The following is a 14,105-nucleotide window of genomic DNA, read 5'->3' on the forward strand; positions in this document are numbered from 1 at the left end:
CCAAATATTAGAAATCCTAAGAAAGATGAATAATTAAGGGCAGAAAGTTGCTGGCAATATTTTTGATCTATAATGACAAGATAATACTCTAAGAAATTATGATTTTAGTTACTGAAAACCATAACAAGATTAACTCAAAAACCTTTCCTAGATAATATTTTTTTTATAGTTTAACAAATAAAGGAAATTTTACTTTTAATTAGGTAAAAATCCACCCTCTCTTGAAATGAGTTCATTTGCAACTGCTAGGTTTTCCTCCTGTTTTACATCTCTCAAGCCTACCTACTCTCAATTTCCTTTCCAGCGCTGAATGACCTCATAAGTCTCAGTGCTTGGCCTTTGACCTAAAGTAGGCGCGTGGCGTTGGTGTAGCCTTGATAAAGGACCTTGTTGTCGTCGCTCCTGTGAAAATTCGCACTACAGCTTTGTATATTCTTTTCATGCTACTTTCTTTGTATCCTTCCAAGCTATTTCATTATAAATAAAGAAAGGCGTTGTCTGGGTCTTATTCTCTTTAGCCCATTTTTGTACTAGCTTAGAAGAAAGGGATGCAACTGGAGAGAAGCCGCTTGAAGTGAATGCGTTTCAGGATCGGTTGGTGAATATTTTTCAGTTTTGTTGAATGCTGAGGACTGAAAAGAGGCAGAATGATGCAAGAGTGTAAAGCTTTGGTGTAAGGATGAGAAATGCTGTATGGTATGGAAAAGCTGTATGGTATGGAAACAGCAAGCATGAAAAAGATAGAGGACAAGATGGATGTGGCAGAAACGAGAATGCTTAGGTGGATGTCTGGGGTGATAAGAGCAGAAATGACTACTTAAGGGGGGTCGACTAAGTGGAGGAGGGGAGGCTGAGATGGTATGGACACCTGTTGAGGAGAGATGAGGACCACGCTGGGAGACATACTATGGGGATGGAGGTTCAAGGAAGAAGAAGAAGAAGAGGGAGACCAAGAAAGAGGTAGAAGGACTTTGTGAGAGGAGACTTACATGAGAAGGGAATTGATGAGGCAGAAGCACAGGATAGAAATAGATGGAAATGGCTCATCCGAAAAGGCGACCCCATATAAAAATGGGAACCAGCTGGGAAGGAGAAGATTCTGTTGAAGATGCGTGAATGAGTGACTGGCCAGAGTTTGTAAGGTTCATCTGGATGAAGAAAAGGTTCAGAAAGGGTGGGTGAGGGAAATAATTGTTCCAGTGTATAAACGTGAAGGTGGCAGAGGCTACTATAAATTATTAGGCATAAAATAACTTATGCGAAGGTAGGTGCGTGGCAGAATTTTGAGAGGAGAACAGTATGGAATTAAACAAGTGTGCGTTAGGATCGAGTGTTTGTTACTGAAGAGGAAAGTGGACAGTTTGAAAATAAAGAGAAAGAGATGCATGCGGTTAACATTGACCTAAAAATAGCTTATGACAGAATCCGTTGGGTATTCAGAATATATGGTAACGAACGACAAAATAACTAGCTGAAAACGAAAGGATGGCAAATGTACGAGCACTTCTTTTGCCAATATTTATTCAAGCATTTTGCAATGTTGTCGAAACAAATTTACGTATCTGTTCTATTGAAGCAGGCTGCAGAAAGATTTCTTTTGAAAAATGCTGTAGATTTATACATGTTTTTCTTACCCTTTTACTATTATTTCCTCTCCCTTAAGTTCATTAACGAATGAAAAATGCCCAGAGTTTTCAACCGAACTATTTCCAGTTATTTATCTTGCTTGTAGATGCAATTAGAATGTAGATTTGAAAACTTTTGGGTCTACATAACATAAAATCATTTTTTTTATTCTTTCAGTCCTTCTATAACAGAGTATTTGTTTTTTATTTGTACTTTTTACTTTTTCGTTTTACTTGTCAATTTTTAGTCCTTTCTGTCAATTTTAAGTTAATTTTAGTCTTGTATTTTTTTATTATAGAATCCTGCTCTTATTTAATGTTAATATGTATGTGTTTTTATCTCAACAGACTGAAGATGCACATTGTATGTGCTAAACGTCTCAAATAAATGTTTCTTGTGATGCGGTTGTCTGCGATTTCCTGAATGGATATATATATATATATATATATATATATATATATATATATATATATATATATATATATATATGTATATGTGTGTGTGTGTGTGTCTGTGTGTGTCTGTGTCTGTGTAAATTTTTGGAATCTTGACCGGCCAAAAAAATAAAGGTTATCAATTATCCCTTTCATTGTAATTTATTCCCGAGGCACAGTGCATTCGATATTAAACGATATTTGTTGCTCATTACTTGTGAATATATATATATATATATATATATATATATATATATATATATAGTATATACATGTTACATAAAAGAGGGCTATAATTAATAATATGTTTTAAACACAGTTGTAATGTGAGATGCTGTGACGTTTCTTGGAATGTAGAGAGTCATCATTAAACTTCCCTTAGAGACAGTGGTCCGAGTGACAAGCCTTGGAAGTGCTAATGCATCCTTCCTCGGGTAGTGTGATATCAAAATTCCTGTCTTAGCAGATCTGTGCATGTCCTATTGCTACGGACGGGTCACAGAGGTGACTTATGAATCTAGTTCTAGGTAGTTCTTGGGTGTGGACAATGGGTGTGAGTTCGTATGTGCGTGCGAGCTTTTCCCTACATAATGAGATGTAGCATTACCATGGGGATAGATCATTACTGAGGCGGCATAAGCCAAGATGGCTTCTGCAAAAGTATTTTTGAGAAGTGTTGTGAATACTGTGTTGAATGTGCGGTTCTGGAGGAAGGGGAATTGATCTGGAGAAAGGGGAACTGACTTAAATAATGTGTCATGGTGTTACTGTAGAGACTGTTGTGACTTTTCCAGTTTCATGACTAAAATGATGTTGGATTATTGGAGTAGAAATATGAAGTGGGGTTATCTGAGTTCAATTTTTTATTTAATCTTTTTGTTAAGAACCTGGGTTTATTTAGCTAATGCTTTGTTCTTAAATGAATGTTATTTGTGTAAGTAATCGAGTCTGATTCAATTGCCTTAGATAATGGAGGGGGTGGCGTGTGTCGTGGAGAGAGAGAGAGAGAGTGTGGGGGGGGGGGGGGGGGGGGGGGGGGGGGGGGGGGGGGGGTGGGGGGGGGGGGGGGGGGGGGGGGGGGATGTTACCAGTTGCCTTAGACGCACGTATCCATTGCTACCTTTTAATAAATACGAGATTATGATTCTGATCTCGGATATTATATATGTATCTATTTTACGGAGAGAGAGAGAGAGAGCGCGGAAACTATAGCTATGGTTACCTCCGTCGAACATGCTAATGATCTGGTATTCCGTTGTGAATCCACTACTCTCCCATTACGCTACAGTGAATAAACATTTTATTTGAAACTAACTGAATAAACATTACCAAGGAATAATGGATGAACTGGAGATGTGTCGTACAGCATCCCGTAAATACGGTTGTTAACGAATTTGGTCGCAGAAATTTATTTCCGTTCGGCGTTTCCATTTTTTTTACCGTAAATAATTTCTTATTCACGATATCAGTATTTCTCCTGGGTAACCGGGGAAAAAATCCGTTGTGTTAGATTTATGAGCAAGCGCTGTTTGTTTATCTTCAACGCGTGGAAGACAGGAGCCTTTGAAAGTCTTTAATACTGATGGTGAACATTCAGGGGAACTTTTCAGTAGTGTCTCTATACAAATATCTTCCTTTCCGCTGATATGCAGATTAGCAAGGATTGGGACGAGGCAGAGTCATCGTTTTTGTACGAATTAACACAAATCTCACAATGTCAGGTTACCTCTTTGGTCGAAATACTCTCTCTCTCTCTCTCTCTCTCTCTGCTCTCTCTCTCTCTCTCTCTCTCTCTCTCTCTATATATATATATATATATATATATATATAATATATATATATATATGTATATAATATATATATATATATATATATATATATATGAATGGATGTAAGTATGTGCCACATACACTTTGAAACGCATTGAGCATTATCAACCAAACTTGGTATACTTGACTTACCATTTGGAAAAGAATACTGTGGGGGTAAGACATCACTGGCACCAAAGGGGTGTGTGTGTGTGTGTATGTGTGTGTGTGTGTGTGTGTGTGTGTGTAGGGGGTGAAATGTAAAAATAACCCAAAATGACAGATATTAACATTTAATCCAGTTCTCAAGGTCAGTGAGAAGAATTGTGACTCTCCCGATGCCTTTCAAGTCCAAATTCAGGCATGAAAGGGGCCTGAGAGGGGGTGGGAAGGGAGTAACATGTCAAAATAACATAAAACGACAGATATGAGTCCAATTCATAGTTTTTGAGGTTGCTGAGATGAATAGTAACACGCCAGATAACCTTTAAGTCCAAGTTCAGCTTCGATAGCAAAGGGGGTTGAGAAGGGGTGGGAGAGGGATGCCATGTAAAAATAACAGAAAACGACAGATATTAGTATCTAAATCATAATTTTCGAGATCTCAGATATGAATAGTGACACTCATAATGCCATTTAAGTTCAAGATCAACCCTGGTAGTAAGGGAAAGGGATGAGAAGGGGTGAAAAATTAAATGTAAAAAAATAACAGCTATTGGTTTCTAATCCATAGTTTTTGAGATCGCTGTGATGATTAGAGACACTCCTAATTCCCTTTAATTCCAAGTTCAGCCCCAGAGTAGTGAAATGTAACTGAAGTTACTATCACAACAGAAGAGAGAGAGAGAGAGAGAGAGAGAGAGAGAGAGAGAGAGAGAGAGAGTTTATCAGTTGCCATTCAGTTTTTGTTTTCTGGACAGTGCCGGTTGGTCAGATAGTTACTGATGAAATCTTACTCAGAAATAAATTTCGTACAGGCTGCAAAGATCAGCTATTTTGCCGTGGCTATATAATATATGTCAATAAAAAATATAAAATTGTTCTGTTGTACCACACAAAAGAATACTATTCGAATCATATACCTTTGATGTGTTAAAAACACCTATCAGCTTGTTTCTGCTTTGAAATAGTACAGCTGCTCAAAGCAATGAATACGTATCATACATTTCAGGTTGAAATGTCTATACTACATGCAAATTAACAAAGGAAAGCGAACGGGTATATGCTCCATTGCATGTGCTTCAAGGGAATAAATATATTCCATACATTTTAAGAACACCGAGTTAAAAAATATATTTGCATCAGGGCCACATTCAGATGGGCATTTTGTTTTTTGCTTGAATTGTTTGTAATTCACTTTAATGCTTTTCTGCATAAAAGCTTTTCACTGTAATTCCACTTATTTGACTATTTCAGAGTGAAAAATCTTTCGCAATTGTTGAATAGAAATTTTGAAAAATACAGGCTCTGCTCGAACAAAGGAACGTTATGGTAATTAATCAGTGAATCAGTGAACTGTATATATTTGGGCCTATTAGCCAAATCTTTCTCGTTTTCTTATTTTTGACTGACTGTATACCCTATCTTTAAAATCAATAGCTTCTTTTTCGCCTTTCTGACGCTGGATATCTTTGAGTTTTAAAATTGCCTGCTTTTTAAATTCAAAACCTACAGCATTTCTCGTGCTCAAAAATATAATTACACTTTACACGAAATATTCAGCTCATCTTTTTGAAAAGCTCTAAATTGGGTTGTTAAAGCAAAAGCAGCGTTTATTTATCTCAGGACCCTTATTATCTTATCAAGAATAACAGATGGAGAGGTAATTTCGAATGGATAGATAGCCCCGCTCGGTCCCTGGGACCCTCAGGGAATAGAATTGGATTATAGGATTTAGGCCAAAGGCCAAGCGCTGGGACCTATGGGTCATTCAGCGCTGAAAAGGAAATGGACAGTAAGAAGGTCTGAAAGGCGTAACAGGAGGAAAACCTCAAAGCAGTTGCACTTTGAAACAACTGTTAGAGGGGGTGGAAAGCCAGATGGAAGAAAGAGAATATGAGCGGGGGTACAGAAAAAGGGGTGAAAGAGGTTGCAGGTAGGGGCCGAAGGGACGCTGCAAAGAACCTTTTGCAATGCCTACAGTGCACCTCACACAGATGCAAGTCTCCTGATTCAAGCGATCTTTTGCGCATTTCTCAGAAGCTACTTAATGACAATGTTAGAATTTAGAGAGACTGGATAGCAAGATTAAAGAAAGGAAAGGGGAATGGAGGTAAAGTAAAGGCTAAAAAGTGGTCCAGCTAGGGACTGAAGGGACGCTGTAAACGCCTTGGAATAACACTTACAGTGCGCCACGTGAGGTACACTAACACCACCCACGTACGGTGGAAAAGTATTATAACACTTGGTAATAAAACGGAGCCTCTATTCACAGTCAGATGTTAATCATTTCCTCTGAAGCGAAGTTTCATAGTTTTCATAGTATTTATGTCTAAGTCTCATTTTTCCTCATGCGGTGCACTGCAGGCATTACTTAAGGTTCTTTGCAGTGTGCCTTCGGCCCCTATCCTGCAACCACTTTCGTTCCCTTTTACTGTAACTCCTTTCATATTCTCTTTCTTCATCTTACTTTCCACCCTCTCCTGACACCTCATTCATAGTGCAACTGCTTTGAGGTTTTCATTCTGTTACACCTTTCAAAGGTTCTACCGTCAATTATATTTCAGCGCTGAATGACCTCATAGGTCCCAGTGCTTGGCCATTGCCCTAAATTCTTATAGTCAACTCAAGTCTCATTTTTCATTTCGTTCCCCTCGTATCTCTAGAATATAAGAGCACACTAACATCTATGCGTAATCTGACGCGTTTCCAACCTAGTCACGTAGCCATAAGTTCATACTATATTCATCCGCTCAGCCGCTCTATCCCATTTCTTTCTCTCTTTTCTTAACCATTTCTCTATTATGGCAAAATCAAGCAGCGTCATCAGTATTCAAAACAAGTATCTGGCATAAAGGCCACCGCTCGTCCGAACAATACCGGGAAATGAGGTTAATTCACCAAAACGAATAATTTACTGCCCTTCCTTTATAGGCCATGAAACAAAATGTCTATTGTGAAAATGGAGAATAATTCAACACAGATAACCTCCCCCCCCCCCCCCCCCCCCCCTTTGCAATTCCAAGGCGCAGCCAACGGAAATGGTCCTCGTCAATTCCTCTGTCTGAACACTTTGGGAATTTTGTTGTCTTTATTATTCAGGCCAAATAATTTCGTCTCACAAAGAGGCCTTTATCCCTCATGATATTTCCACCCCCCCCCCCCCCCACCAAAGAGCTTGGGGATAGATTCATAGCCATTGTGTTTGTTTTTTTTTCGTTAATTAAGAGGAAATATGCGGCGTTTTAATTGTTTCAATAGGTTCCAATGACTTTATTTTAAACTTTATCGCTATTCCAGCGTTTAGGATAGAGGGGAGATTTGGCTATTTATTTCAGGTCATTTCAAGACTTGGGAAACGACGAAGATTCCGTTGGCAAATTGTTGTGTTTATATATATATACATATATATATATGTGTGTATATATATATATATATATATATATATATATATGCTTTAAAGAATTCCATTGCTTGCACATTTATTGTTATGGAGAAAAAGGGCACCGTACATTTGTACTGACGGACTCGAGATTATACTATTTTAATAAGCGATGTAAGACAGGCGAAGAATGTTTAATGTTTCTTTACGGATTTAGGATTATTCGTCATATAAAAATCCATTTAAAGGGAGTAATTAAGGTCAACATATTGATGCTTAATTGCTCCCTTTAAATGGATTTCTATAAATTAGGGTCAACACATTAATGCGCGCCTCAGTGGCGTGGTTGGTATGGTGTTGGTGTTCCACCTCGGTGGCCGCCAGTTCGATTCTCGAGCATTCCATTGAGGAATGAGAGATGGGTATTGCTGGTGATAGAAGTTCACTCTCGACGTGGTTCGGAAGTCACGTAAAGCCGTTGGTCCCGTTGCTGAATAACCACTGGTTCCATGCAACGTAAAAACACCATACAAACAATTTGATGCAAACTCATATTGAAGTCATATTCTACCTAAGGATCTGGGAGGTAGTGGATTGGCTTTTCCAACCCCCTCACATAAAGGGAGTATTGAGTGTCCCCACTCCACCCCATCCCATCCCCCAAGTATCCGGGGCCCCTGAGAGAGTAAAGGAGAGTTTTCCAAATATCTGGCTCCTCAGACAAGAGGGCGAGAAACACCCCATCGTCCCTGTCAGATAGCTTGAAATGGAAAGATTTCATTATCCAGCCACACTCTAATGTGAGGGGGCTGATGTTACCGCTCCTTTGATCCACGCGTGTTATTAGGAGATCGTCCCTTTGAAAATAAAGTGGACTCGTTCTCGCCGAACTCCTATGAATTGCGATGCGTTGAAGAGGCTGAATGCAGTGGAGCTCACATTCTGTTGGCTGCCATTATCGTCCATTGAAACAGCATCCTTAGTATTGTAATATTGCTCCTTCTTCGATAAGACGTGAGAGAGGAGAGGAGAGAAGAGAGAGAGCGAGAGAGAGAGAGAGAGAGAGAGAGAGAAGACGAGGAGGAGATACACATGGGCTTTATATAAAAAAAAAAACTCTACTGAACATAGGATTAACCATGTCAGGAGTGGAAGGATTAACTAATTATCGTTTTAGATACATACATAGGTACATACATACTGTAAATACACACACACACATACATATATTATGTATATATGTATTAATATATGGTGTGAATATGCATATATATATATATATATATATATATATATATATATATATATATATATATATATATATACGTATATATATGACGTGATGTGGGCTTCAACCTAAGAGATAAGAATACGTATGTTTCTAATATTGTACCTTCCCATTTCCTCTAAGTTTGCAGTTCATTTGTCCATAATGGTTTTTTGCCAATAAATCTACTAAATGCTGTCTATCAATAGTATGATGGAGGAAAAGGGAATGCAGGATTCCATATCGGTCCTGGGTTAAGGAGAGATTCCTATCTCGGAAGCAGAAACATTTGGAAAAATTCCGAATAATTTGGGAAATTTTACATTTGAGATTTGTGATGAGATAAGACGATTTCCTTTAAAACCTAGTCCACACATACAGTAAATCCCTTAGAAGAAAAGAGCACCTCAGTGGGGTGATCGGTATGGTCTTGGTCTGCCACCTCGGTGGCCGCGAGCTCGATTCTCAGGTATTCCACTGAGGGGTGAGAGATGTGTATTTCTGGTGATAGAAGTTCACTCGCGACGTGGTTCGGAAGTCACGTAAAGCCGTTGGTCCCGTTGCTGAGTAACCACTGGTTCCATGCAACGTAAAAACACCATACAAACAAACAAACAAACAAACAAACAAACCAAACCTTAGAGAGAAGAGAGAAAAATATTTGCAAATAGGTATGAAGAAGCATTTAATGTAATTCCTGGAAGTTACAATAAAATAAAATAAAAATCGAGAAATTTAGTCACAGGAGGTTAGAGGAAAAATTTTCAGTTATCGATGGCGAATAGAACACTAAAATAAAGGGGGCGTATGAATTTCTATGGAAATATTCTCACATTTAAGATGGATGCTACCGTGCTAGAAAAAAAAAGACTCAGATTTAGATCATTTCCATCCATTAGTGGTACGGAGAACAGAATGATGGCAATTCATAAATGATGGCCGCTGTCTATGAGCTAATTACCGAGGGAAGTCGGGGGACAGAGGAAGTTGTCCAAGGACGGTAATTGGGGTAATTTAGGAGGGGTTTTTGGCGGGCCGGTGGCGAGGCAGACATCAATTAGCTTCCTACGCTTTTTTTTTTTTTTTTTTTTTTTTTTTGTCGAAGACAATTCCGGTTTTCTTCGTGAAGTGCAACTGCTTTAAGGTTTTCCTCCTGTTACGCCTTTCAGACCTTCTTACTGTCCATTTCCTTTTCAGCGCTGAATGACCCCATAGGTCCCAGCGCTTGGCCTTTGGCCTAAATCCTATAATCCAATTCTATTCCCTGAGGGTCCCAGGGACCGAGCGGGGCTATCTATCCATTCGAAATTACCTCTCCATCTGTTATTCTTGATAAGATAATGAGGGTCCTGAGATAAATAAACACTGCTTTTGCTTTCAACCCAATTAGAGCTTTTCAAAAAGATGAGCTGAATATTTCGTGTAAAGTGTAATTATATTTTGAGCACAAGAAATGCTGTAGATTTTGAATAAAAAGCAGGAATTTTAAACTCAAAGATATCCAGCGTCAGAAAGGCGAAAAAGAAGCTATTGATTTTAAAGATAGGGTATACAGTCAGTCAAAAATAAGAAAACGAGAAAGATTTGGCTAATAGGCCCAAGTATATATGTAAGTGTTTACATAATAAAAATATGGAATGTTAGTCCATATATATAAAAGATTGCTTGCAGGAATGTGATCAGACTAGAGACGCTAAAGATGACGTATACAATAAGTATGTAGGCTAAGATAACATGCCGTCACCTGTAGTCATTCAATTGTTTATAAACATTAGTCCAAGCTCCCTGCTTGAGACAACTACCCCGACCTATAATTCAAACGGCCTACGTGATCTGTAGCGTGTCTCATTTTGTGTTCGTATGAAACTATGTCATTTGTATGTATGTTCATATGTTCGAACTACTGTCTGTTCCTTCATAACTTGTAATAGAGATGGTAGACAGGAGAACAGAGTTAGCTATCGTCATTAGAAGACCTGTACCTCTTTACCTAAGCTTTATCATGTAGAGGAATAGGATTAGCCATCATCATTGGCAGAAGCGATCAAGCTATCGTTATTAGAAGACTTGTACAATCATATCTGATCTTCAGCATGTAAAACTTCAGAAGAATACATATAGTTTTATATTTCGTGTTTTTCTACAAGAACTCCTCACCATGAGTTTAACACATCGTCGTAATAAACAAACAAGATAATACCGACTTCGTAAATGATCTACAAAACCCCCAGACACTCCATTGAAGAGGAAGTGCAATACCAACCGACTTAGCGTAAGATTATCGCTAGTCTAACATTACCTCATAGGGCGCCTTATCATACAAGGCACAAGCCCTAATATTGGTGGCCAGCGTACCAGAAGAAACTCTACAACGTCCTACGAAGAAAAACCAGAATAATAAATCATGTATCATAAGAAGTCAACGACGACGGAAGCAGCAGATCTTCAAGCAACATAGTATCATCGTTAGTGAGCGACTTCAGAAAACAACAAGAACTCTAACGACGACGAAAGCAAGAGATTCTTCAACCAACTTAGTATCATCGGTTAGTGAATAACTTCAAGCAAACAAAACCGACGTGTCCTTTTTCCTACGACAACGCAAGCTTCGTCTCTCATTAGAATCATTCAAGAAAACATCGTTAGTGAGCGTTTCCGGCACTCCAAGAAACAAACCGAACGCGTCTGCAGCATCGGATCTTTCAAGGGCTCGAATCATCGAAACAACGCGCACGGGGGAAACTGAAGCCAAACCAGGTCGTCCCGCTAAATAGAGAAGGAGGACCAAGGCCGTGTGTCGTTATCGGAACACCGTGACTTCCCACAAAAGCAAGCTAAGTACAATTTTTTATTCATTTGGAGTAACTTTGAGTGTTCCTTTGCAGGCCAAATTTCGTTATTCCTGTGGCTGAAGTTACGAGAAATTCTAATCTTATTTTTTTTACAGAAATATCTACATCATTGAGATATTGCTACTGCGAGTTTTATCTTTGAGTGTCTGTTTCCAGAAGTTCTACCTAAATATCATAATCATATACTATGTTAATTTATCATTTTGGGTGATTATTAATGCCCTTACGTAAACAAATCATATTAAACAGTGTATATGCGTTTACGCAGTGGACGTCTGTATTTATACAATGCATGGATAGGGTCGTTAAGCACCGTAGTGATTAGAAAACACACAAAAACAAGTGAACACCCGTACAAATCTAGATAAATTAAGAGGTAACACTATTTCGGGTCATGACAATAAATGCTCCTTTGCAAAGTCCCGATCGCAGTTTTTAGCCTTGAGTTTTTTGAGTTTATATATCGAACCTCAATGACTCAACTTAACTTTTAAAATATGGCTGGATTGCAAGGAATAACATGTCTGTAAAAAACTTTCATCAGGCTAAATGCGCTGACCAGGATCCCCTCACTATTTCAAATTTTAGCAAAGAATGAAGTACAAACAGTTAATATGAATGCAGTAGTTATGATACTTGTCTTATTAGTAATTGCTCAGTTCCTAATAGTTCGTCATTCATTGCTTTATACGTAACCAGCAACATAATGCTAAAAACACACAATACGTTGCCGATGGTAATAAAGAGAAGGATCTTAAATTATTACAAAAAAAAAAAAAAAAAAAAAAAAAAAAATAGAAACAGTAGCCCCGTTCAGAATCAAACAAGCAAAACTCAGTGACTGTGTCACCTAGTCAAGCGGTCAAGGTCAGTCAAAAACTGCCGAAGTGTTTCAAAGCATAGCAAATTCCATACAATAAGCGACTCTAGCAGAGTGGGGAAAAGCGATGTTGGTTCATACATACCGATATCTTTTTGAATTAAAAACAAAAAGGATTTTTCCTATGAAACACACGACCGTATAAAGTAATCAGAGCAGGTTTTTCGTTTTTTTTTTTAAATACGTAAGTTATTATAAGTAGTGGTGGATAAAGCCCAACTGTACGCGCCGTAAAAATTAGAATATCTTGTTTTATTTCGTTTAGTAAACGTAATATCCTGTATTTACGGACTCACCCCAACCTGTCTGTTGTTTCGAACTTCCTAATGAGAAGTCCGGGATAAGCGAGCGCTTTGACAGCTACCTCTAATAGTTTAAAAATAAAAAAACATTGATCTGTATCTTAGCGTAATTGTAAGGAATTCATCTAGGGGTATACAAAATATTATCTTACATCCCTGCAAAAGTAAGGGCGTGTTTATCAAAGGGAAATCCTATAAACCTTCAAACATATTAAAATCCGTTTGAACAAAAATGAGACAGTTAATCAAATAATAACTTATATAAAGGAACTATAACATTTGTCTCATAAATCGTAAAATTTAGTTGTTCAAATGACCCCCAACAGAATTCTCCCACAACCGCAGTCGCACTTTGCACGCAAATCTCGAGAAGCATGCACCCTCGAAATGTCTTAGTGCGTGTAAAAAGACTTTGCTGGGAAATGAAATTTTAATCCTTCCCGACACTCTGAAATATAACGATTTCCTGCGAACAAAGCCCTAAAAGTATACATATCGTGGATACGGAAGTTATAAATATCGCATTTTTTATTGTTGCAATAATTTAATCACGCCCAACCAGTCGTGGATGAATCTCTCTGATAATCTATCTAAAGTAATATCCGTAAAGTCATTCAAGCAGAGGTTGATCAGCAGAAATGTTTGTTTATCTTTTACTGAATACCAGGAAGTTTCTCCACTAGCGAGTGATCTCTGGGAAAAACGGATGTAATTTAACACAAAATACGGTCTAAGGACAAACATAAGCCATATACGTACCTTCGTGTAGAACCCCACTGAAATTTCAAAATAGAGATAAATGACGAAGTTGAAAAATGTTTAGTAATAGGAGTCATTAGGAAAATCAAATAAGCCCATATAATTTTTCCCTCAAACGTCATGCCATAAAAGATCGGATTTCGCGTATCTGCGTAGATTTCTGTCGCTTAAACAAGGAAACGACTCCCGATAGTTTCCAAGTGCTATGTACGACGACATCTTATCTCTGTTAGGTTAGAATAAATTTTTTTAACCAACTGGACTTACTTAAACTGCTTACAGATACCATTACCTAAGTGATTGTACCTCATACACCGTTTTCAGCACACTCAGGGGACATTATCAATTTTTACGTATGCCTCCGGCTTACGTTGCGCGAATTATAAATATAGTGTTTGGAGACTTTTAGGGGATAAACCTACATGCCTATATGGATGATCTTGTAATCTTTTCTAATACATTAGAAGTACATTCACATAAAAGTAGAGCTAGTGCTACAGAGACAAAGACAAATAATCTCAGAGTAAAATATCTAAATGTGAGTTTTTAAAAACCGAACATGTTTATCTAGGTTTTATGTGTCTAGTCAAGGTCTAAAGTAGTCTATGGTAAGGTGTCGGCTATTCATAACTTTCC

This window comes from Macrobrachium nipponense, chromosome 5, assembly GCF_015104395.2.
Source record: "Macrobrachium nipponense isolate FS-2020 chromosome 5, ASM1510439v2, whole genome shotgun sequence".
In the NCBI taxonomy this organism is placed as follows: Eukaryota; Metazoa; Arthropoda; class Malacostraca; order Decapoda; family Palaemonidae; genus Macrobrachium; species Macrobrachium nipponense.